General features: G+C 41.3%; 1 pseudogene; it reads right to left on the bottom strand.

The window, feature by feature from the left end:
* Positions 1-17,384: 17,384 nt before the first annotated feature.
* On the bottom strand, positions 17,385-23,969 carry LOC136508660 (serine carboxypeptidase-like 2; annotated as a pseudogene).
* Between the last annotated feature and the right edge of the window lie 359 nt (positions 23,970-24,328).

Genomic DNA, 24,328 nt, shown 5'->3' with positions numbered 1-24,328 from the left:
AAAGAGAAGTTTGCAAGCTTCAAGATGAAGGAATATGAGAGTGTGCCAGATATGTTCCATCGGATGGAAGTGATTGTCAATGATCTCAAAGCACTTGGTGAGAAGATAGAGGACAAGGACTTCTCCAATAAGTTCTTGAGATGTTTGCCCGTAAGATTTGGCATGTTGGTCACCTTACTAGTGAGGACCGGTTTGAACACAATGACACCAAACCAAATCTTGGGAGATATCATGACCGATGATGCTTATAGAGGTGATGATGAGAAGGAAGAAAAGAGGGAGAAGAAAGATGAGAAGAAGGATGACAAGAAGAAGAGTGTGGCATTCAAGGCCACATCATCCAAGGGCAAAGCCAAGCAAGAAACATCAAGTGAAGAAGATGATTCATGGGATGATGATGATGATGATGATGAGAAGATGGCTCTCTTTGTCAAGAGATTTGGCAAGTTCATGGTGAAGAAGGGCTATCGTGCTAGAAGAAAGAAATCTTTATTCAAGAACAAAGAAGAGTCAAGAAGGTGCTTCAAGTTTGGAAGCAAAGATCATCTTGTTGCTCAATGCCCATACAATAGCGACAATGATGATGACAACAAGAAGAACAAGAAGGACAAGAAGGACAAGAATGAGAAGAAGGACAAGATGGCCTTCAAGAAGAAGAAGGGTGGCTCATATGTAGTCACTTGGGATAGTGATGCTTCCTCAAGTGATGATGACAATGATAGTGATGATCACAAGACCACTAAGAAGAAGGTTCTTGCAAGCATTGCCATCAATGAGAAGCCTTCTCTCTTCGAATCTTCGTCATGCTTCATGGCTAAGGCCTCTAAGGTACAATCTTGTGATGATGAAAGTGATGAAGAATATGATGATGAAAATGAACATGAAAATGAAAATGATAGTGATAGTGATAATGATGAACCTACTAAGGATGAATTATTTGACATGCTAGAAGATGCTAAAGAACACTTTGACATTAAGAGAAGAGAATGCAAGAGCTTAAATAAGGAGGTAAAAGCCCTTAGGCAAGCCCTTGATGAGCTCAAAACAACTCATGGGGAGCTAGAGGAAGCCCATGAGAAGCTTGGCAAAGCTCACAAAAAGCTTGAAAAAGCTCATTCTTCTTTGCTTAAAGAGCAAAATAAAAAGAAGCATGTTGAAACTTGCAATGTAGGTTTAACTTGTGATATAATTGATGAATCACCATCTATGCCTATCATTGTTGCTCCTACTAACCCTTCTTGTAGCACTTCCACTTCTACCTCATCTAGTAGTGATGGTCTCACTTGTGATGCCTCACTAGTGGTTGAGAATGAGAACCTCAAGAAGGAGGTCACTAAGCTCACTCACACCTTAGCTAAGGCTTATGGTGGTGAGGACCGCTTGCTTATGTACTTGGGTAGCCAAAGAGCTTCTCTCTACAAAGAGGGATTGGGCTATACCCCCAAGAAAGGCAAGGCAGCCTTTGCTCCTCACAAGACTAGTTTTGTGAAGAACAATGGTCGGTTTTGCACTAGTTGCAAGCAAGTGGGTCACAAAGAGCAAGAATGCAAAAACAAGAGCAAAAATGCTAATGTATCCTCCATTAAGCTTGATTCATGCTATATGCTTACTAGGGGTACAAATGGTGTAAAGGCTAAGTTCATTGGTAAACCATGGATGGGCTCAAAGAAGAAAGCTATTTGGGTACCAAAGAGCCTAGTGACTAACCTTCAAGGACCCAAGCAAGTTTGGGTACCTAAAAAGAATTGATCTTCTTTTGTAGGTCGATTACAAAGCTGGAGGAAGGCATTGGGTTCTTGATAGTGGGTGCACTCAACACATGACCGGTGATGCAAGAATGTTCAACTCAATCAACACCAATGGCAATGATGGTTATGATAGTATCACATTTGGTGACAACGGCAAAGGCAAGGTTAAAGGGCTTGGTAAGATTGCAATATCCAATGACATGAGCATATCCAATGTGTTGCTAGTAGAGAACTTGAACTTTAATTTGCTATCCGTGGCACAATTATGTAATCTTGGATTCAAATGCATATTTGGGGTAGATGATGTAGAGATCATAAGTGTAGATGGCTCTAACTTGATCTTCAAAGGCTTTAGATATGAGAATCTATACTTGGTTGATTTCAATGCTAGTGAAGCTAGATTATCTACATGCTTGTTCACTAAGTCTAGCATGTGTTGGTTATGGCATAGAAGGCTTGGTCATGTTGGAATGAAACAATTGAATAGATTGATCAAGCATAACTTAGTCAAAGGCTTGAAAGATGTTGTGTTTGAAAAGGGTAAGCTTTGTAGCTCTTGTCAAGCCAGAAAACAAGTTGGAAACACCCATCCTAAGAAAAGCATGATGAGCACTAGCAAAGCATTTGAGTTATTGCACATAGATTTGTTTGGGCCAATACAATACACTAGTATCGGTGGAAACAAATATGGTTTTGTGATAGTGGATGACTACACTAGATACACATGGATATTCTTTCTAGTGGACAAAAGTGATGTATTTGCAACATTCAAATCATTTGTCAAAGGCATTCACAATGAATTTGAAACAACCATCAAGAGAGTTAGAAGTGACAATGGTAGTGAGTTCAAGAATACTAGAATTGATGAGTTATGTGATGAATTTGGAATTAGACATCAATTCTTAGCCAAGTACACACCTCAATCAAATGGCCTTGTTGAGAGGAAGAATAGAACACTCATTAATATGGCAAGGTCTATGCTTAGTGAGTACAATGTGAGTCAATCTTTTTGGGCCGAAGCTATCAACACGGCTTGCTATTGTAGCAACCGCCTCTATTGTCACCGATTGAAAGAAAAGACACCATATGAGCTCTTGAATGGTAGAAAGCCCAACATTGCATATTTTCAGGTCTTTGGTTGCAAATGCTATATATTGAAGAAAGGCATAAGATTGGGCAAGTTAGACAAGAAATGTGATGAAGGATTCCTACTTGGTTATTCCACTACAAGCAAAGCATATAGAGTTTGGAATTTAGATAGTGGTACTCTTGAGGAAGTTCATGATGTTGAATTTGATGAAACCAAGGGTTCACAAGAAGAAGATGAGAACTTAGAAGATGTTAGAGGCATTCAACTTTCAAATACCATGAAGAACATGGATATTGGTGGATTAAGGCCTAGGCAAGTGAATGATGATGAAGATGATCAAGTGCAAGTGCTCTCTAACTCAAATGTGCAAGATGATACAAATCAAGTTAGTGTAAGTGACTCTCATAATAATGAACAAGATCAAGTGGCTAGTACATCATCTCAACCCAATGATCAAGCAAGTGCAAGCAATCAAGTTCCAATCCTCCAACCAACCAATGTTGCAAGAGATCATCCATTGGACACTATAATTGGAGATATTTCAAGAGGTGTACAAACAAGATCAAGATTGGCATCATTTTGTGAACACTTCTCATTTGTGTCATCCATTGAACCAAAGAAGATAGATGAAGCGTTGAAGGATGTTGATTGGGTGAATGCCGTGCATGAAGAATTGAATAACTTCACAAGAAAGTATGGGAATTAGTAGAAAGACCAAAGGGACATAATATGATTGGAACCAAATGGGTCTTTAGAAACAAGCAAGATCAAGATGGGATAGTAGTAAGGAACAAAGCAAGATTGGTAGCATAAGGCTATACACAAGTTGAAGGTCTTGACTTTGAAGAAACATATGCCCCGATTGCTAGATTGGAAGCAATTAGAATCTTGCCAGCCTATGCTTGTGCCCATAACATCAAGCTCTATCAAATGGATGTTAAGAGTGCATTTCTCAATGGCTATATCAATGAAGAAGTATATGTTGAGCAACCTCCTGGTTTTGAAGATGACAAGAAGCCCAACCATGTGTATAAGTTGAAGAAGACATTGTATGGCTTGAAGCAAGCACCTAGAGCATGGTATGAGAGATTGAGGGATTTTCTACTCTCTAAAGGGTTCACAATAGGTAAGGTTGACACCACTCTTTTCATCAAGAAGATTGGAAAAGATCTATTTGTGTTGCAAATATATATTGATGATATCATATTTGGATCAACCAATCAAGAATTTTGTGATGAGTTTGGAAAAATGATGGCTATTGAATTTGAGATGTCCATGATTGGAGAGTTGAGTTACTTCCTTGGACTTCAAATCAAGCAATTGAAAAATAGTACATTTGTGAGTCAAGGCAAGTATATCAAGGACATGATCAAGAAGTTTGGCATGATTGATAGCAAAGTCATTAGCACACCAATGGAAACCAATGGCAACTTGGATAGTGATGCAAGTGGAAATATGGTGGATCAAAAGTTGTATCGGTCTATGATTGGAAGTCTACTCTATGTGACCGCATCAAGGCTAGATGTCATGTTTAGTATATGCATGTGTGCAAGATTTCAAGCCTCACCAAGAGAAAGTCATTTGAAGGCTACAAAGAGAATATTGAGGTACTTGAAGCATACACCAAATATTGGTTTGTGATATCCCAAAGGAGCAAAGTTTGAGCTAGTTGGTTACTCTGACTCGGATTATGTGGGATGCAAGGTTGAAAGGAAGAGCACATCGGGCACATGTCAATTATTGGGAAGATCACTTGTTTCATAGTCATCAAAGAAGCAAAATAGTGTTGCATTATCAACCGTCGAAGCCGAATACATATCCGCCGGTAGTTGTTGTGCACAAGTACTTTGGATGAAGGCCACTTTGAGTGACTTTGGAATCAAGTTCAAAAAAGTGCCATTGCTTTGTGACAATGAGAGTGCAATCAAATTGACAAATAATCCGGTTCAACATGCAAGAACAAAGCACATTGATGTCCGCCACCATTTCATAAGAGATCACCAACAAAAAGGGGACATTTGCATTGAGAGTGTAGGCACCGAAGATCAACTTGCCGATATATTCACCAAGCCATTGGATGAGAAAAGGTTTTGCAAGCTAAGGAATGAGTTGAACATATTGGATTTCTCAAATATGTGTTGATGCACCCCCACTCATATGACATGCCTCTCCTTCGAGCAATCCAAGGTAAAAGTTGATTGCCATGGCATACATCCTTGCTAAGGACATGTTTAGTGCATCTAGTCATATTTTCAATCTTATTAGGACCTTTCAAGCGGTTCTATTTTATAAGGCTCATTCATGAAAATCAAATGATTTTGATGTCTATATGGTATCACTATTGCTTCTATGTTTGACTTTATCTAGTGATGGCATATGACATGTTTATGGGCTTGTAAACCTAGTGTTTGATCTAGAAAATGAGCTATAAATGTTTAACTCAACATGGTACAAGATAACCCTTATTTGGAGGTGTGAAGAAGCTTGTCCTTGGATCAAACCGAGTTAAAATATCTTTGGCAAATGATCTAGATTAGACCAAATTTGGGAAAATGATCCTCACCTCATTGATTGACATTGATAATCTTGACCCTACAAGTAATACTATCTATATTTAGAACCTTTGTGATCATTGATGACAAAGGGGGAGAGAAACAAAGATAGTAGGAGAAATATATCATTAAGGGAAAGAAACATGGAAACATAAAGATATCTTGATATATGACATAGGGGGAGAGATATGATAAAGGAAAGGGATCAAAAACTAAAATTTTGAGCACACAAGTAGGGGGAGCAAGCTCATGAACTTGTATGGTGCATTTGAATGTGCATTTCATATGTTTGCTTGCATGGCATAAGTATTAAATTTAAACATCCATGCTTGTGTGATGAATGTTAGTTGTAAGATTGAATGATAAAATGAAATCATTAGATAACCTTCATTTCAAATATTGTTTCCAAGTGGTATTAAGCTAATCATGGTGCTAAGGATGGTATATTGGTGCACTCCGATTGGTATCACGCTTCAAAGGTCCATCTCTTGTACCTTAGCATCATGTGGTAGACATTGACTCCTATATTTCCTATCTAAGCATATGTGCAAACTTCAATCCAAACTCTTAGCACATATGTAGGGGGAGCAATTGCTACCATTTGGGGTTCATGAAACTTGTCCATATCCTTTTACACATGGTAAATATGCTTGGGCAAGCAACATGGATTCAATTGAATTTTATATCATATCTTTGTATAAGGGTTGTCATCAATTACCAAAAAGGGGGAGATTGAAAGCTCTAGTTTGGTTTTGGTGAATTGATGAAACCCTAAGTGCTAACCTAGTTTATCAAGTGATCATGAGATAGGTAGCACACTTCAAGTGGAGAAGCTAATGAAGATCATAGCATGACAATGGTGATGGCATGGCAATGATCAAGGGCTTAAACTTGAAAAGAAGAAAAAAAACAAAAAGCTCAAGGCAAAGGTATAACTTGTAGGAGCTATTTTGTTTTGGTGATCAAGACACTTAGAGAGTGTGATCACATTTAGGTTTGATAGCCGTACTATTAAGAGGAGTGAAACTCATATCGGAATATGGTTATCAAAGTGCCACTAGATGCTCTAACTCGTTGCATATGCATTTAGGATCTAGTGGAGTGCTAACACCCTTGAAAATATTTGTGAAAATATGCTAACACATGTGCACAAGGTGATACATTGGTGGTTGGCACATTAGAGCAAGGGTGGAGAAGTTAGAAGTGAAAAGGAGTTGGTCGCGAAGATGCTGGCGTCGATCAACTGATCGGACGCTAGGTGTGAAAGCACCGGACGCTGACTGCCTACGTCTAGTCATGCTGACTTGGCAGTACAGTAGCTAGGGTTTACCACCGGACGCTGGGCTGTGTCCAGTCGAGGTGGACCAGACGCGTCCGGTCGAGGAGAATGGATTTTGACCCTTACTGTACTCAACCGAACGCTGGGGTTTCAGTGTCCGGTCAGTTTTGCCCGAGCGTCCGGTCAGCTTTGTAGCCGTTGAAATCTAACGAACAACGTTTGAAGCCAGTGATGCGTGGAGTCCATCAGTGGACCGTACGCTGAGTCCCAGGTCCGGTCACTTTGATCGGAGCGTCCGGTCAGAGCGTAGTGTGCCCAGTGAAGGGGTACAACGACTCTATTTCGTGGGGGCTTCTATTTAATCCCCATGGCCGGCTATGGCTCATATCTTTGGCCATTTTCATTGATATAGCAACCTTCTGAGCTAAGCCAAAGTCCTCCCACTCATCTCCATCATTGATTCATCATCATAGTGAGATTGGGAGAGAATCCAAGTGCATTGCTTGAGTGATTGCATCTAGAGGCACTTGGTGTTCGTGTTTCGCTGCGGATTTCACTTGTTACTCTTGGTGGTTGCCGCCACCTAGATGGCTTGGAGCAGCGAGGATCGTTGAGCGGAGGGTGGTGATTGTCTCCGGCTCCAATCGTGGTGATTGTGAGGGGTTCTTGACCTTTCCCCAGCAGAGCTCCAAAAGGTACTCTAGTGGATTGCTCGTGGCTTGTGTGATCCTCATCTGGTGTTGGTTGTGCGGCACCCTATTGAGGGTTTGGCGTGTGAAGCCAATTAGCGCGTGAACCTCCAAGTGAGTGAATCGCCACAACGAGGACTAGCTTGCCGGCAAGCAAGTGAACCTCGGTAAAAAAATCATTGTGTTCATCATTGATTCTGAGGTGATTGGTCTTCATTGTTATTCATCCTTATGATTGATTGGTTCATTCATCTACATAGCGGTATAATCTTCTTGATCACTCTCTTTACTTTACCGTAAACTAGTTGACAAGCTCTTTAGTGTAGTTAGTTGTGAGAGCTTGCTTGCTTGGTTAGTGTGGCTCTTTAGTTAGCCTTTGAGAGCACACTAACATAGAATAGTGTCATAGCTTTTGTGTGAATATACTCTATCTAAACTAGAATTGTGGTAGGTGGCTTGCATTCTGAGTAGGCTAGCGCAACACTTACTTCGCCTCATAATTGTCTAACCATTTTGTTAAGTGTTGTTGTACAAATTTTTATTAGGCTATTCACCCCTCCTCTAGCCATGAGGACCTTTCAAGTGGTATCAGAGCCGAGGTCACCGTTATTTGAGGATTTACAACCTTCGGTGTTAAAATGGCTCAAATCAACAACACCAAGAAGCCACCCCAATTTGATGGCTTCAACTATTCTTATTGGAAGTCAAAGATGACCACACATATCAAGTCAATCAATAGAAAGGTGTGGAAGGTGGTAGAAACCAAAATTGAGATTGATGATCCGGAGAATCCCACCGTGGCCGAAGAAGTGCTTCTCCAAAATAATGGCATTGCTCTAAGTGCCATTCATGATGCAATTGATGTGAGAACATTTGAGCAAATTAAGAATATTGAGATGGCTCATGAAGCTTGGAAGAAATTGGAAGAATCATTTGAGGGTACTCAAGCCGTGAAGGGTGCAAAGGCATATATTCTCAAAGAGAAGTTTGCAAGCTTCAAGATGAAGGAAGATGAGAGTGTGCCGGATATGTTCCATTCGGATGGAAGTGATTGTCAATGATCTCAAAGCACTTGGTGAGAAGATAGAGGACAAGGACTTCTCCAATAAGTTCTTGAAATGTTTGCCCGCAAGATTTGGCATGTTGGTCACCTTACTAGTGAGGACCGGTTTGAACACAATGACACCAAACCAAATCTTGGGAGATATCATGACCGATGATGCTTATAGAGATGATGATGAGAAGGAAGAAAAGAGGGAGAAGAAAGATGAGAAGAAGGATGACAAGAAGAAGAGTGTGGCATTCAAGGCCACATCATCCAAGGGCAAAGCCAAGCAAGAAACATCAAGTGAAGAAGATGATTCATGGGATGATGATGATGATGAGAAGATGGCTCTCTTTGTCAAGAGATTTGGCAAGTTTATGGCGAAGAAGGGCTATCGTGCTAGAAGAAAGAAATCTTCATTCAAGAACAAAGAAGAGTCAAGAAGGTGCTTCAAGTGTGGAAGCAAAGATCATCTTGTTGCTCAATGCCCATACAATAGCATAGTCTCATCGTCACGGTCGATTGCCGATAGACTTAACAGCTACAACACACTACTCTGATCTGAAATAGATACTTATAATTGGGCCTTCTTTTGTTCAAGAATTTTAGGCTTTCCCTTAAACCCATGCTAGCTACATGTTCTCTGAATACCATGTTCTCTGAACATGTTGGGTGGTAAGCCTTTTGTAAGCGGATCCACGAGCATTCTTTCTGTACTTATATGCTCAAGACTTATGACTTGGTCCCAGACTTTATCTTTCACAACATAATACTCTATGTCAATGTGTTTGGCAGCACCACCTGACTTATGTTGTGAGCATACTATACTGCCAGATTATAATTGTAGTATAACTTAAGTGGTCTATAGATGTCGTCAACCACCTTCAAACCAGATATGAACTTCTTTAGTCAGTTCACCTGCCCGTTGCCTCATAACACGCTACAAACCATCATACATTGTGGATGATGTAGTGACAGTTTGCTTTGAGCTTTTCCATGAAATAGCTCCCCTTTGCGAGATGATAGAAAATCCACGTCTGGATATGTATTCACTCTCGCATAATCAGAATCTGAATATCCCACTATGTGGAATAAATCAGATCTTCTATATGTCATCATGAGGCCTTTCATTCCTTGCAAATAATACAAGACTTTCTTTACTAATTTCAGTGTTCTATTCTAGAATTGCTTTGGAATCTACCAAGTAAAATTCGATAACAAATGCCAAGTCAGGACGCGTACATACTTGAGCATGTTGCAAGCTTCCGACAGCTGAAGCATATGGAACCACTTTCACTTTATCAATTGAGCTCATATTGGTTCCTAGGGCATTGAAAATCCCCATATCTGTCGCCCTTGACTATAGGAGCAGGTGAGGGACTACATTTGTGCATACTAAATTTCTTTAAGATCTTTTCCATGTATGCCTTTTGTGATAGTCCTTATACCCTTTTTCTTGTATCTCAGTGAATCTCGATCCCTAGAACGAACGAGGCTTCGCCAAGATCTTTCATATCAAATTTCTTTGTCTCCAGTAGTAGACTGACATCACTACTAGCAAGTAAGATATCATCTACATACAGGACAAGAAAGATAAACTTCCCATTCTTAAACTTTGTATTGACACAATTGTCCTCTACATTCTCTTTAAAATCCAAAATTCTTCATTGTCTGATCAAACTTCAAGTACCACTGTCTTGAAGCTTATTTTAATCCATAAATGGATTTCTTTAGGCGGCATCACATTCGTTCTTTTCCTTCCATGACAAAACCTTTCGGTTGTGCCATGTAAACATTTTCCTTCAAGTCTCCGTTGAGAAATGCCAGTCTTTACATCCATCTGATATAATTCTCAATCGTAATTTACCACTAATGCCATTATGATTCTGAAGGAAACTTTACATGAGACTGGAGAAAAGGTCTCATTGTAATCAATCCCTTCTCTTTGCATATAGCCTTTTGCCACAAGTTGCGCTTTATATTTCTCTATATTCCCTTGAGAGCCAAGTTTTGTTCTGTAGACCCATTTACAGCCTACTGTTTTGGCTCCTTTAGGAATTATTTCCAAATCCCAAACTTTATTTGCATTCATTGATTTCATTTCATCTTCTATGGCCTCAAGCCACTTTGATGAATGATCACTTCTCATGGCTTCTTCAAATGAGGTGGGATCATCCTCTATTTGAAATTCCTTAGTGTTGTACACTTCATAATCAGTAGGAATAACTGATTTTCTAACTCTTTGAGACCTTCTAGGGGCCTTCACATTTGACACATCTTCTGTTTGAGGCTGCTGTTGCTCCCCCTCATAGTGTGGCAATAGGTTCTATATGATCCTGAAGAACAGGTTCCTCAGTCGTCATTCATTGTTGCCATAGGTATGATAACAACATGTGCTGGCACCACAGTATCTAGCACTGTCGGTGCAGCTACAGCAGGTAGTGAGAAAAATGGCTCATGAATCATTGGAGTGGGCGCTTACGCCCGCTTCACTTCAAGGTCAATTTCTCGAGCTACCATGCTCCCCCTCATCAATTCGTCCTCTAGGAAGACAGCGTATCTCGTTTCACAAACTTTGTATGTCTCTCTGGACAGTGGAAAATGAAAACCTTTTGACTTTTCTGGGTAGCCAAACAAATGGCAACTTACTGTTTTGGGATCTAACTTCCTAATATTTGGGTTAAATACTTTAGCCTCAGCAGGGCTCCCCCACACACACGCAAGTGGTTTAGTGAGGGTACTCTTTCTGTCCACAACTCATATAGTGTTTTGGGTACCGACTTTCTTGATACTCTATTGAGAATATAAATGGCGATTTTATCGCCTTCATCCACAGGCTCAACTGTAAGGTGGAGTAACTTATCATACTGCCCACCATATCCATTAGGGTACAATTGATTCTTTTAGCTACTCTATTCTGCTGAGGTTCACCAGATGTAGAATACTAGGCTACTATGCCATTCTTTTAGGGTATGCCGACCGTAGTACTCCCCCATGGTCAGACCTAACTATCTTTCTCTTTAAATTAGCGTTGGATTTCAACTTTTGCCTTAAATATCTACATTTATCCAATGCTTCTGTTCTTTCTTTGATTGGATAAATGTAGACATAACAGGAGTAATCATCTATGAATGTTATGAATGAATCATTTCCATCCATACTCTTTATAGGAAACTGACCACAGATATCTGTGTGAATAATCTATAAAATTCCTACACTTCGTTTGGCATCTTTGTTAATCTTCTTTACATACTTTCCTTTTATGCATTCTCTGCATTGTTCTTAATCTGAGAGCTCTAATGGAGGAAAAATATCATTCTTAACTTGTCTTTCTATTCTCCCCCTCGAAATATGGACCTAAACGACAGTGCCATAATTTCGACAATGCATCGTGAGCTCTCTTATGCCACCATTTCCAGAGTAACACTCTGTCACCTAGCTGCTTTATCAGCTAGGGTAGCATATGTCTTTGAAGAGTCAGTGAACTGACTCTTTATTCTATCGAGGTACTCGATGACTGTGTCACTACTCGGGGATTGAGCCCACAATTACAGGTTCAATCATGTTCTTTATCACAGCCAAAACATTTCTTGTTGGTAGTGACCCACTTCCTATACACAAAAGTCATAGGACTATCTTTTGTGATTCAAAATCCCTCTCTTTAGTTGCCCAAGTGGCATCATTCTCTTTTATCTCCCTCATCTGGTGCCACAAACTCAGTGGAACACGGTGAGGATGACTATCCAGTCCACCTTAGACAAGATGAAAACCAGGTCAAAACTTTTCTTAACATAAAATAACACCATTTGCATGCCTTGATTCCAACGTTGGTCAAAATCAAAACATACAATTATTCTTATACACTAATTCTACATCACCATTGGGCAGAAATAGAATTAATACATAAATCATTAACTTTCACAACTGTTCTTACACACTAATTCTATATCACCAGTTGGGCAGAAGTAGAATTAATGCTATAAATCATTAAAATTAACAACTTTTCTTATACACTAATTCTACATTCACCAGTTGGGCAGAAGTAGAATTAATGCATAAATTATTAAAATTATGATATTGTTATTAACAACGTTGGTCAGAAAATAACAACATCATAATCATGTCAGAACTCTTTTCTCCAATTAAATACCACGTTGGTTCAAAACAACTGGAGAATCAATAATTTCTTTAGCAGTGGAAAAACTTTCTTTTTCTCCAATTAAATACCGCATTGGTTCAAAATAACTGGAGAATAAACAACTTTTCTTTGGACTGTGGAAAAACTCTCTTTTTTGAATTTTACCCACAGGGAAAATTACTTTTTCTATTTTCTTTAATCCATTAATCAATTTCTAGGAAATAAACATTTACTGGAAAAACTTTCCTTTTCTCTAATTAAATATCAGGTCGGTTCAAAATCACTGGAGAATATACTTTTTCTTTAGCAGCGGAAAACATATACTCAATTTCTTGAATTTTACCCACGAGGAAAAATTACTTTTTCTATTTTTCTTTTGAGTCAATTTGCATTTTCAATTTTCCAGAAAAAGAAAAAAGGAAAATACGGGCTCATTTCTTTCTTTCTTGGCCCAAAACCGGCAAAAGTTGGCTCGGCCCGCCTCTCCGCGCGCGCGCAGGCCGCACCCAGGCCGCTACCTGGGCCTGGGCCTAGGCCGGCAAAGTGTCGCGGCGTGCTCGCGCCCGCCTGGGCCGGCGACAGCCCGATCAATCTCGGTCGTCCACGCCAATCCGACGGCCGAGCGTCGATTTCGCTCGAATAAAAATGCCGACGCTGCGCGCCCCCGAGCAAACCCTAGGTCATTTTCTCTGTCTGCTTCTCTCTCTTCGCCGCTCTCCATTCCTCTCTTAGCCGCAGCGCAACCGTGAGTGACCGACAGCGAGACGGCGAGCGAGCGGGTGGTGGAGCGACCATGGTGCCGTCACCGGCCCCCTCACCGGCGCGCGTGCTCCCCAACGGGTGAGCACGCCGCCATCGAGTGGCCTGGCCACGGCATCCCCCTTGGCCGAGCTCTTCTTCTCCCGCGCCGGCGAAGGGCCGGCTCGGCTCTTCTTCTCCCGCGCCGGAGAAGGGACATCCCGACGCACGGCGAGGTAGATCCACCCCTTCCCCCTTCGGATTTGGATCTCCATTTCTCTTATTCCGAACAAGGGTTTAGATCTAGGGTTCGGAATCCAACCTTCCCCTTTTCCCCTTATGTGATTTGGATTTCTCTTCTCTTATCCAAATCTGATAGGTGGGGATTAGGGTTAGGGTTAGGGTTCTGACCCTTGTTCTTCTTCTTTCTTTGGATTTTTCTTTTCTTTGATTTCTTTATCTTTTCGAAGTTCATCCGAATCGGTTCCCTTCCCCTTCTTTGATTCTTTTATGTTTCTCTTTTCGGTTGAGTCCGATTTGGATTTCTTTTAATTTCTTTTCTTTCTTTTCAGAGTTCATCCGAATCTCTTCCCTTCCCCTTCTTCCCCCTTCCCCTTCTTCTTTTGGGATTAACCCGATTTGAGATGGGGTTACAAATTAGGGTTAGGGTTTCGGTTGAACCCTCTTTGTTGTCAGATCCGAACTGGATTTGATCTTTTCTGTTCTTTGCCGTGCGCCGTCGAACGGTGCGGCTTCTTTCCCCCACGCGGTGGCGGTGGTGATCGGGGTGCTAGTGACGTCCGCCACCCCCAGTCCCTTTCCCTTTTCTTTTACCCGGTTAGGGTTAGGGTTACACAGAGGCAACCTGGCTCTGGTACCATTGTTAGAATCGATGATTACCTCTCTGTGACCGTAGATCCGGGTAGACCTCTGCTCTGGGTTCCTCTGCACGCTTGGCTGTAGCCTCACGAACGCCGGTACTTGGCACGGTGGCGAGGAGGTGAGGTGGCGATGCCGTGGAGGTACAGAGGGGACGGTGGTGACCCTGCAGAGGCAACGGCGGTGGTGGCGGGCTCATCCCGTCGCTGGCAGCACCTCTTTAGGATCAGATAAGGGTTTTCTATGGGTGGGATGGTGGCTCCAGTGAACCTTGTTGTCCGAGCCTTGATCCCCACCTTCCTTTTATGTGTGTTGTGCGACAGGGGCCCACCAACCGTATTAGGGTTGGGCTCCCCAGATCAGGGAGCAGAGACAAGAGCCCAATAGACCAGTTGGTCCTATTGGTGGAGATCAACTAACAGGACAGAGAGGCGAGTCTGCTTGAATTTCCGACCGGCGACATCGGCCTGTCCGTCTCCAGGAAGAACAGGGCAACGCTAGAGCTCTGGTGTCTAGAGGATTACCAGAACGAGGTTTGGGTCCTCGTGCACCGGATTCAGTTGGCGATCCAACAGATGCCGGTTCTGCAGGATGAAGATCTTTGGATTCCAGCTGTTGTCTCACCAGTAGGGGATGTGTTGATCGAGTCCTGGCGCTGGCTGTTGCACTGTGACAGGAATGGGAATTTGCTGCGCAAGTTTCGGCTTCCTAAGAGGGTGTTTGTCAGGCATGTGCTCAGGGAGAGCCTTCTTCAGCATCGGATGTTCCGGACGCCCAAAGTTGATGGTGCTATTGATCCACCTTTGTTCCATTGGCTGTGTAGTGATCCCAGCTCGTGATGGCAATTTTCAGCATCTATGCTTTACATGATGTGGTGGTTTCTGTCGATGAAGCTTGACTGGTGATGGCAATTTTCAGCATCTATGCTTTACTTCTCCCGATCTCTGGATACTGCAGGGATAACAGTAATGACCATAAGCTCCTGTTTCCCTTGGTTGTATGAAACTCTCTGATGTTCCAACTTCCAATACTCTGTATGTTGGATGTTTGCTGAAGTTTGGGACTGTGAATGAATGTGAGGGATTCAGGTGCTATAATTGAGTATTCTGGTTGCAGAGCATCCCTTTCCACCTTTCCTTAATTTTGGAAATTGATCTAATAATGCACCTGACGATTTTCTATGAACTGAGAAATGCTTATCTCGTTTTGGTAGAACTATGGAAGTGAAAGTTTGATTCTGCAGTTTGACTGCTTCCGGGAATTCACTGTGATGATTTTTTTTTTGTGATTTTTTCACTATTTTTGTTACTTTTCTGGGAATTGCTGCCATATTTTTCCCTCTTGATTTTTATATGACCATTGAATTGTTGCAAGAGTGCTAATTCATTGTGTTGATTTTTGTTTATTGTTCACTATTTTAGTGTCACCCCGAAACTCTGCTGCCTGAATCCTGAACGGAATGCGCTGAGCATACTAGATCCACTTCTCAGTTAGGAGTTCTTGTAACTATATACGGCTTGACATTTAGTTTTTCAGGGCTGGTTAGACATTTAGTTGAGCATATGTGAATTAGATACTACTATAATACTATTGATATGGATCATGAAACATGAACCAATTAGCTTGTCAGATCAATTTCTCTCATATTCAAACTCTTTGTCTTGTTCATTGAACTGATACTTGTGGTCACACATTCAAACTTCTCTTTAGTTGTCAATTTTCATCAACTCTTCAATTCAATGCTCTGTTCGGAACCATGATTATGGAAGGGTAGGCAATGTGCCTGATGATTTCTTGTTTGTTACAGGATAACAGGAAGACTTGAAGCTTTGCATGCTTCCATACATGGATGAAATTAGCCTTTTGTGTGTTAACTGAAGAATTATTGGTTTGTCTCTTGATGCAAGTCTCAATATCATAATCGTCAGACGTGTTCTACTAGTATTAGTCAGGTTGCTTAGGATGATGTCAAAGTCATATTTTATTGTTCACAGTTGTCAAAATCTAACTCTGCCTGCAATGACACGATCGCGAAAAAAAAATAACTCTGCCATGAAATTGAATTTGAGCAGAGTCCATATCTGGCAAAGGTATTCTATACACTATAGATTGTCGTATTATATTACTCTAGTTACATAGCTGATGTCGTTGTCAGGTTTCAGTGTTTTCTGTTACTGAAATAAAAGAACTGGTTTCGGCAATTCTAGTTTGACTGAATTTCAATAGAAAAAAAAAACTTGACCTGCGGGGGTAAGACGGCCCCCGGGCAATGCCTGGTAGAGAAGATCTCTCATGCAGATCAAGAAAATCCCCGAACCTCCGCCCCTGCACCCTTACATGGGACCGTTCACCACGTGAGATGGTTCGGAACCACCGTGCGCTCTAGTTACATAGCTGATGTCGTTGTCAGGTTTCAGTGTTTTCTGTTACTGAAATAAAAGAACTGGTATCGGCAATTCTAGTTTGACTGAATTTCAATAGAAAAAAAAACTTGACCTGCGGGGGTAAGATGGCCCCCGGGCAATGCCTGGTAGAGAAGATCTCTCACGCAGATCAAGAAAATCCCCGAACCTCCGCCCCTGCACCCTTACGCGGGACCGTTCACCACGTGAGATGGTTCGGAACCACCGTGCTTTGAGTGAGTTGGACGAGGGGATTTTTTTACCCAGGCCACGTAAATCCGCTCCCTCTGGGAGTCGAACCCGGGTCGCTGGGGTGCCATGCGGCCGCTCTAGCCATTTCAGCCAAGAGATGGCACACGCAAAAGGTTATGAAAGAAATTGAAGACGCTTGTAATGGAGGGATGCAATTATGCTGCACAACAGCAGAAGTGAAGGTAAGAAGGTGTCGTCTGTACTCGACGATGGTGTGAGCAGCCTGCCGTATGGATGATTAGATGTGAAGGTAAGATAATGATCCAACGGAAATTAGAATTTGAGGTGACATGGAGCAACCTGTTGTAGAGAAATAGGATTTAATGGCTCTTAGTGAGTTCCATCGATATAGGTTATATAGATAAATACGACCTCTATTAGACGCACACATGGAGCTGTCTAGTAATGAACCTTGATTGCCGGCGCATGAATGCATACTAGCTCGAAACACACGCTCCGCTGCGCGGGCATCATGAACCATGCAGAGTATAAACCGTGCAGAGAAATAGTGGACAAACAGTGTAGTGAAACAATGACGAACAATGACAAACAACGATGCACAGTGACGAGAATTGTAAGAACAGCAACAAACAGTGATGTGAACAGTGAAAACCACGATTTATCCGCGCACAAGAGGGCAACCATAATGTGTTTAGACCAAATACGTGCACAAGAGGGCAACCGTCCAAATACGTGCTTTATTACATTCACTGGCTTCACATAATCATCCTAGCTCTGGAGTCTGGACTATAGGGACTCATTGTCCAACCACCTTTTAGCCATAGTAAATGATTCTTCGGGATTTGTTTCAGGAGGAATATGGCCGCCACCCTACATCATCCACAAGCAACCAGACAGGGTTTTGTTATGCACGTGCGCGTGCGCGCACATACACACACAATCAACACAAGCATCTGATTTATATCCATCTGATATATAAGAAAAATGAAATGAGAGACGTACCTTTATTGTCGCAAACGTCAGGTTGGTAGCATACATGATTGTGAATCTGCAGTAACGAGGACATTGTAGATTCTTTATTAGACCAGAAAAAATTATTAGGACTTTGGGACATTAAGGCATGAATTTGAGAAATGCATTCATGGAAACCATCTGCTGCACATTCTTGTGTCTGACCCCAACTATCTAAACAAAAATTTGTAAACAATGACGTGATAATGGACTATATATAGAGAGAAGATGAGCAGATAATATTGGACTATATAGAGAGAGAAGACTAGAAAGCGGGGGCACAAGAAGAGAACTTAACCCTGCTGCCTGGTTATCAAGGTGCCAGGCCCTCCAATCATCGACTGTGGAGAAATTTAAGGATCTGGTCCATGCTTGTGTGCCCATAAACGGTATGGTGAGGTCATGGTCTCCACTGCGCAAAGAATAGGAACTTGTAGCTAATTAAGCACAACCATATGGAGGTAGATTCAAACTACTGATAATAACTTGCATATATATTATATATATACTGCCTCCGGTAGGGAGAAGTTGTTTCTGGCAAAAAAAATGGAACTGCAATTTTTTTAGATGTGTTGTAAACGTATTGTTCACCCAACCGGAGAAAGTGAGTTTTTCACCTGTATACAAGAGCGCGATATCCTCTAATGCTGAGGTTGAAATGGTATTTGATGCTGTTGGGAAGATCATGCACATAAGGAAGAATTGGAGGTCTTTTGCACCTAATCCATTCCACCACTGTTCCCTATCAATTTTTTATATCTTTGGGTCATTTGATCAATCCACATTACTTTAGAACTACTAAGTTTGTCTCAATTACCTCCTTGATTCCAATAGGCAGCCCTAACAACATTATCATTGGCCCAAAAGTAGGACAGGTAGTAGCGGTATTCCTGGGTTTTGGAAAAGGAATTTAAAATTAAATTTAGGTAGTAGATTGTGTGGAAGAAACCGATCTCAATTTGCATGAACATAATAATAATCCATATGATGCATGACATACATAGAAACAATAAAAGGGAGGTTCATCAGGTGCTTCACTAAGCTGATAGTGGTAGCGTTCCTCTGCTAGAGATGACACACCTTCCAGAGCACCTCTTCGTTTTTGTGAAGGAATATGACATATTGGTCGCAATATGTTCCCTTCAGTAACTTCTGACATGAGCTATGGAAATGCAAAGAATAATGTTATTAAGATAATTGGGAATGGTAAGATCAACAATTATAGGAGGTAAAGGTGAAAATTGAAGCTTACCTTGCTAATAGTCTGTACCACATCAGCACAAGGTTCGTTTGTCGGGTTTAGGAAATCTCCTTTGCAGTTTTTTATGAAAGCCTTAGAAACGTAATGATGAATTCAAGAAGAATGGGGATCGCAAGCAGAAGTGTTCTTATAAGGGTGCTGCATTTCTCAAAAAGGCATATATATGAGAAGGAACAAGAATATATACCTCATATTGTTGGTCAGAGATGATTCCAAATGAATGAGAAAATGTAACTCTGGAGTTGGTATCAATTTTGTCGCCTGTAAAAGGATTACCAACAATATAACCCTACATAAATCAATAATGGATCATTAAGCGACATAGCTTCAAATTAGGGATGCAAGCGAGTTTGTTCGCAAACTCGCAAGTAGGCTTAATTTTACAGATTATGCGGGTAACCTGTAAAATTAAGCCCATTTGCATCCCTACTTCAAATAGTTCACTCAAGAATTAAATTAGAAGCAAGAGCTAGCTATATATATTTGTATGCTACGCTAGCAGAATCACATGCCTTCAGTTTAATAAGTGGTTGTTGCATGTCTTCAATTCCTGAGGCATATGCAATCACACGTGAATTAAGTTAGGATTATGACAATGAGCTATCCCTTGGAAATATAATCAAGTAAGAGGGAAGCAAGACTACCTGGAGAGTGAAGAACTGAAGATAAGGAGTTTAGTCAGTTTACCTTCTGAAATGTAGTGTGCAATCAGAGGAACCACCTTTCCCGCATATGAATCTCCACCAATGTAGAAAGGACGATCCAAAAGATGCTTTGGGTGATCATCAAACCACTGTATGACGGGAAACAAACAAAAGGGTGGTCACTAGGATGCCATATTTTTTAAAATTTCCTCGGTTGAGTTATACACCAAGGTTGTTGTGTGTCTCAACCTTTCTCAAAAATGTCAAGACCTGCCTAGAAGATGAGATGTCTCCAACTTCATAAGCTTTGGGATCACGTGCATAAGAGAAACCAGAACCAACAGGCGAGTCCAGGAAGAGAATGCTTGCCATCTGGTAACAATGATGGAACATTTATATTCATCAAATAGAATCAAGAAAAATGGTTGTGATGATGAACAACCAATGTATCTCATCCTCACCTGTGTCCAGGAATATGGATTGTAGACCAATCTCGGCAATGTGCCGTCATATGGTTCCACAACAAACTTTAGAGGACCTGTGAAGCTCTGAATAACATTAGTATTGTACATTCATCTTTTAGTCTTTGAGGTTACGAAGTTTGTGTGATACAAGGGTAAGTGTGCTGCAAATAGCTGAGGTTTGCGGCTATGTCTATTATAAAAAATACAAAGGGCCTATTTGTTTGGGCTTCCTGGGAAACTTTTTGACCTCAGCTTTGGGCCTTCTAAAAGCCAAAAAGCTCTCGGAAGCCAAAAGCCAGAAGCTCCTCAAAGTGAGCTTTTGGGCTTTTGGCTCATGGGAACTTTTTGGCTTTTAGAAGGTCCTAAAGCTTCCACAAAGCTGAAACAAACAGGGCCAAAGTTTGTATGGCGTACTCCCTCTGTTCTAGAACATAAGGAATTTAAGTTGTTCTAAGTTAAATCTTAGTGCTACTAACTAGAGGCCTTCAATGGAGCTTATGAAGGATAATTTAAATTGAATAGCTAAACTACCCATCTCTGTCGTTATAAAAGATAAAATAAAGAAACCCATCTAAATTATATCTAAACTAGCAAGATAGTCCACGCAAATAGCGTGGGTAGCTAGTTTCCTTTGATGGTGGCATTTGGATATTTTACTTGAAAATAACCTTTCCAAATAGTTTTTGGTTTATTGCAAAGTTTTCATTTATTTATTGATTGTAGTTTATCCTCTCCCCGTGAGCCATATGTACAAAATTTGTTTAGCTATCGTCAACCAATCCCTTAGTTCAGAGATACTGGCATTTACTCCTCTTCGTTTTTTGTCACTCCTACTTGCTGGCTATGAGATTCCTGTCGAGGTAAAATTAAAGTTACCTAAAGTTTCCTCTTTGTGAGCCCCATCGATAAAACCACAATCAAAATATCTCAAATATTTCATTCCTTGGACCTCTTGTAAATTTAATTCTTTTTATGATCCTATGCCTTCTCTTGCGGATTCAGCTGCCTTTTCCCCCTCAGACATACCTGAATATATCACAATTCCACTCATGTGGTGTTAAGTTATTCCTGCCTGAAGTACCTGCTAATCAACCTGAACCAACATCCACTGATACCTCAAGCCTTTTGAATAGCTCCACTCATGTGTTGTTAAGTTATTCCTGCCTGAAGTTCTTTGACGATTTTTTTATAAGAGTACCAGAGGTTGATGTCCGGTTTGGATAGCTCGTGTGCATGCATGTAACCCATCACATCAAAAACGTTCCTTGTACAAATTGATCATAGATCAGTTGGTTGGGTTCCTTATGGTGGAACCTGCCCATCCGGGTTTAAGTCATCGACTTGGCACGGGTGCTCACATTTTCTTAGATTTATTTTAGGATTTAACGGCGCTATGCTTTTAGTGGTAGGCGACGTCCCTGTCGACAGCAAGACGCTTGTGGTGACTTTGTGAATTTCAAGATCTGCCGGCTCAGTCCTTTGGAAGTGCTTATAGGAGTAGGGTTTGCGTACGTGTGTTCATAGGGTGAGTGTGCATGCGTGTTATGGGCGTCTACGTTGTACTGTGTAATTCTCAAAAAAAAAAAATCCTTGTGGTTTCATTTGTTTTAATTACCATGGAAAAAATCTAATATAAATTATTAAATTTAGATATTTATTACTTGTATTGGGCATGGGCTCTTTATGTATATAATTTCCTTCTCATTTTGTATAGAAATCAAATTACTAATTTATATTGTAATTCTTTCTAATTTATTACTTTTTGAAAATTGATGACTACAATCGCACGATATAAAACTATTTATTTATTATATTAAATATGATTTGTGTAAGATTTAGCTTCGAAACTAAGTCTTACTTAAATTTAGAAATATTCCCTACATGGCATATTCTAACTTGTAGTCGTACTTTATATATTTTGAGTGGGAACTATAATATAGTTCTTTGTCTGTACACATAAATGATTACTTTTCTATATTTTTCCGTTCCGAATTTAGTGACTTTGGTTAAATCTAGACCTTATTTAGCATGGCTTATTTGGTTAGATCTAGACTATTTATCATTAAAAAAATCAAATGGTGCATATTCTTTTTCTTTTTTTGATTAATCTCGTAATTTCTAGATCCCCTCTAGGTGAATATCTCCTTTTGCTTTTGTTAACTTTGTTTTACATGGACTCTTTATTTAGCTTTTTGTGTGTGTGTGTGTGGGTGGGTGGGGGGGGGGGGAACTAGACCCTCGACTGGTTTTTGGCCCCGCTCTACATATGCATATGGGCACGACCAGTCGCGTAACGCGGGCTCTCGCCTGCGGACGCTGGAGAAGGTAACGCCGATTCTCTATCTTTGTAGGCCAGGCACCATTCGGCGAGGCCATCCGGGCCGAAGGAAACCTTCGCAACACCAACTCTAGTCGACGACAGAAGGAGAACGGAAAGCTGCGGATCACAGAAGCAGAACTCCCGACGGCGGTAGAGGAGTAGTTGGGACGTAGGGATGAGAAGACAGTAACGCCCCCATACCAATGGAGAGTGGTGCTTGACCGGTTGTGGGCAGGTTGTAATTTCATTGTGCCCCGGGTATGCTCTATAAATACTCGATGGGTAGTAAAGGAGAATAAATTAATGGCCATTTACTCTAAAATTTATTATCATTTTGTTCCGTCCGGTACCCTTTGAACCCTCTCTTTCCCTGTGGGACAACCTGGGCCTCCTTCACTCTGTTCCTTAGCGAGGGTAGGTGTCCAAGCGAAGCCCCCACATTTTTTTTAATTTCTAACTTATATATAAATTGCAACTTTTCTCATTTAATATTTCAAATTTACTATTTGTCAATTGTATTCGGCATAGTGTTTTGTTCTAATATATATAAGTTGTGGAGTGCTCTTTTATTCTTTTCGATTATATATTTCGTGTGAGAGCAGTGTATTCATTAGATTAGAACTCCTATTGCCAAAAGACATCATGTCATGTCGTGTTTTCCTTATCCCAATTGAGGGTTTTTTTTCTAATTAATAAATTATAGCTCTAACTAATATATGCTTAATGTAGACCATTAGATTTTTCATAAAATCCAACGGTGCATTTTTGCTCTTTTTTAATTAACCCCTTTATCTATCAAATCTAGACCATAGATTATGATAAAATCAAAAGGTGTATTTTTTATTTTTTTATTAATATCATATTTTTGGTCAAATTAATAACATTCTAAACTGTGACAACTCAAAGGCACTGACCAATCTGAAACGCAAGTGCGCTGAAGGCGCTGCACCGGGGCCCGCCCGACAGCCACAGGAGCAAGGGGTCCGTGCGCGGGCTCCGCTCCGACTCCACGAAGTAGTAGAACAGCTCCGCCCCGGTCTCCTCCTCTGTCACCACGTACCTGCATCGTCACGTGTACATACAAGTTCAGCCGGACAGGAGCAGGCAGCAGAGCATCGACGTCGACGGGCAGCCGGCCGGCGCCCGGCGGGCCGGGGGCGCCTTACCCGGTCTCCAGGTAGAAGGGAAGAGGGCCATCGAATCCCGGCAGGTGGGTGACCACCGTCGATGTCGCCGCCGCCCGGGAGAGCCTCGGCTGCGGCAGCACAAGGATGGCAAGGCAGGCAACGAGAAGCAAGGGCGGCGAATTCAAAGATAGCCGGCGGCGGCGGTAGTGTCCGGCTCCGGCGTGCATCCAAAGAGCAGCATGCAACGCCATTCCTGGATCGAGCTTTGGGACTGCTTTGGGTGTGTGGTGAATGGTGAGGTACTTTGCCCGGGAGAATAATATAATCTCTGCCACCTACCTACTCCCTCCATCGCAAGAAAGAGTTCACTCCTCATATCGACCGGCAAGGCAGCTATCATGCATATATGCTGAATATGATATTGGCTGGCACTCGATCTCCATTGGTTTGTCACCATCATCATCACTGGTCACTAGTACTGGTAGAGAGGAAAAATATCTAATAAGCCGGCATAAGGAGTGCCACATGTACATCACCATAAATAGGCTTACACAAAAGTCCTCATCCGTGCTCCCCATGTACTAGTACTAACTTTCCTTTTGTTTGGACAAAAAAAAAACATGTGAGGATTTAGAATAACTTAGCACTACTCTCTAAAATGGAGCACTATATTCCTGTTTATTTTTTTTTAGAATTACACAGAACACCCAAAACACGCACGCACACCC

The sequence above is a fragment of the Miscanthus floridulus genome, chromosome 15 (assembly GCF_019320115.1).
Source record: "Miscanthus floridulus cultivar M001 chromosome 15, ASM1932011v1, whole genome shotgun sequence".
In the NCBI taxonomy this organism is placed as follows: domain Eukaryota; kingdom Viridiplantae; phylum Streptophyta; class Magnoliopsida; order Poales; family Poaceae; genus Miscanthus; species Miscanthus floridulus.
This window is presented reverse-complemented; position numbering and strand designations above follow the sequence as displayed.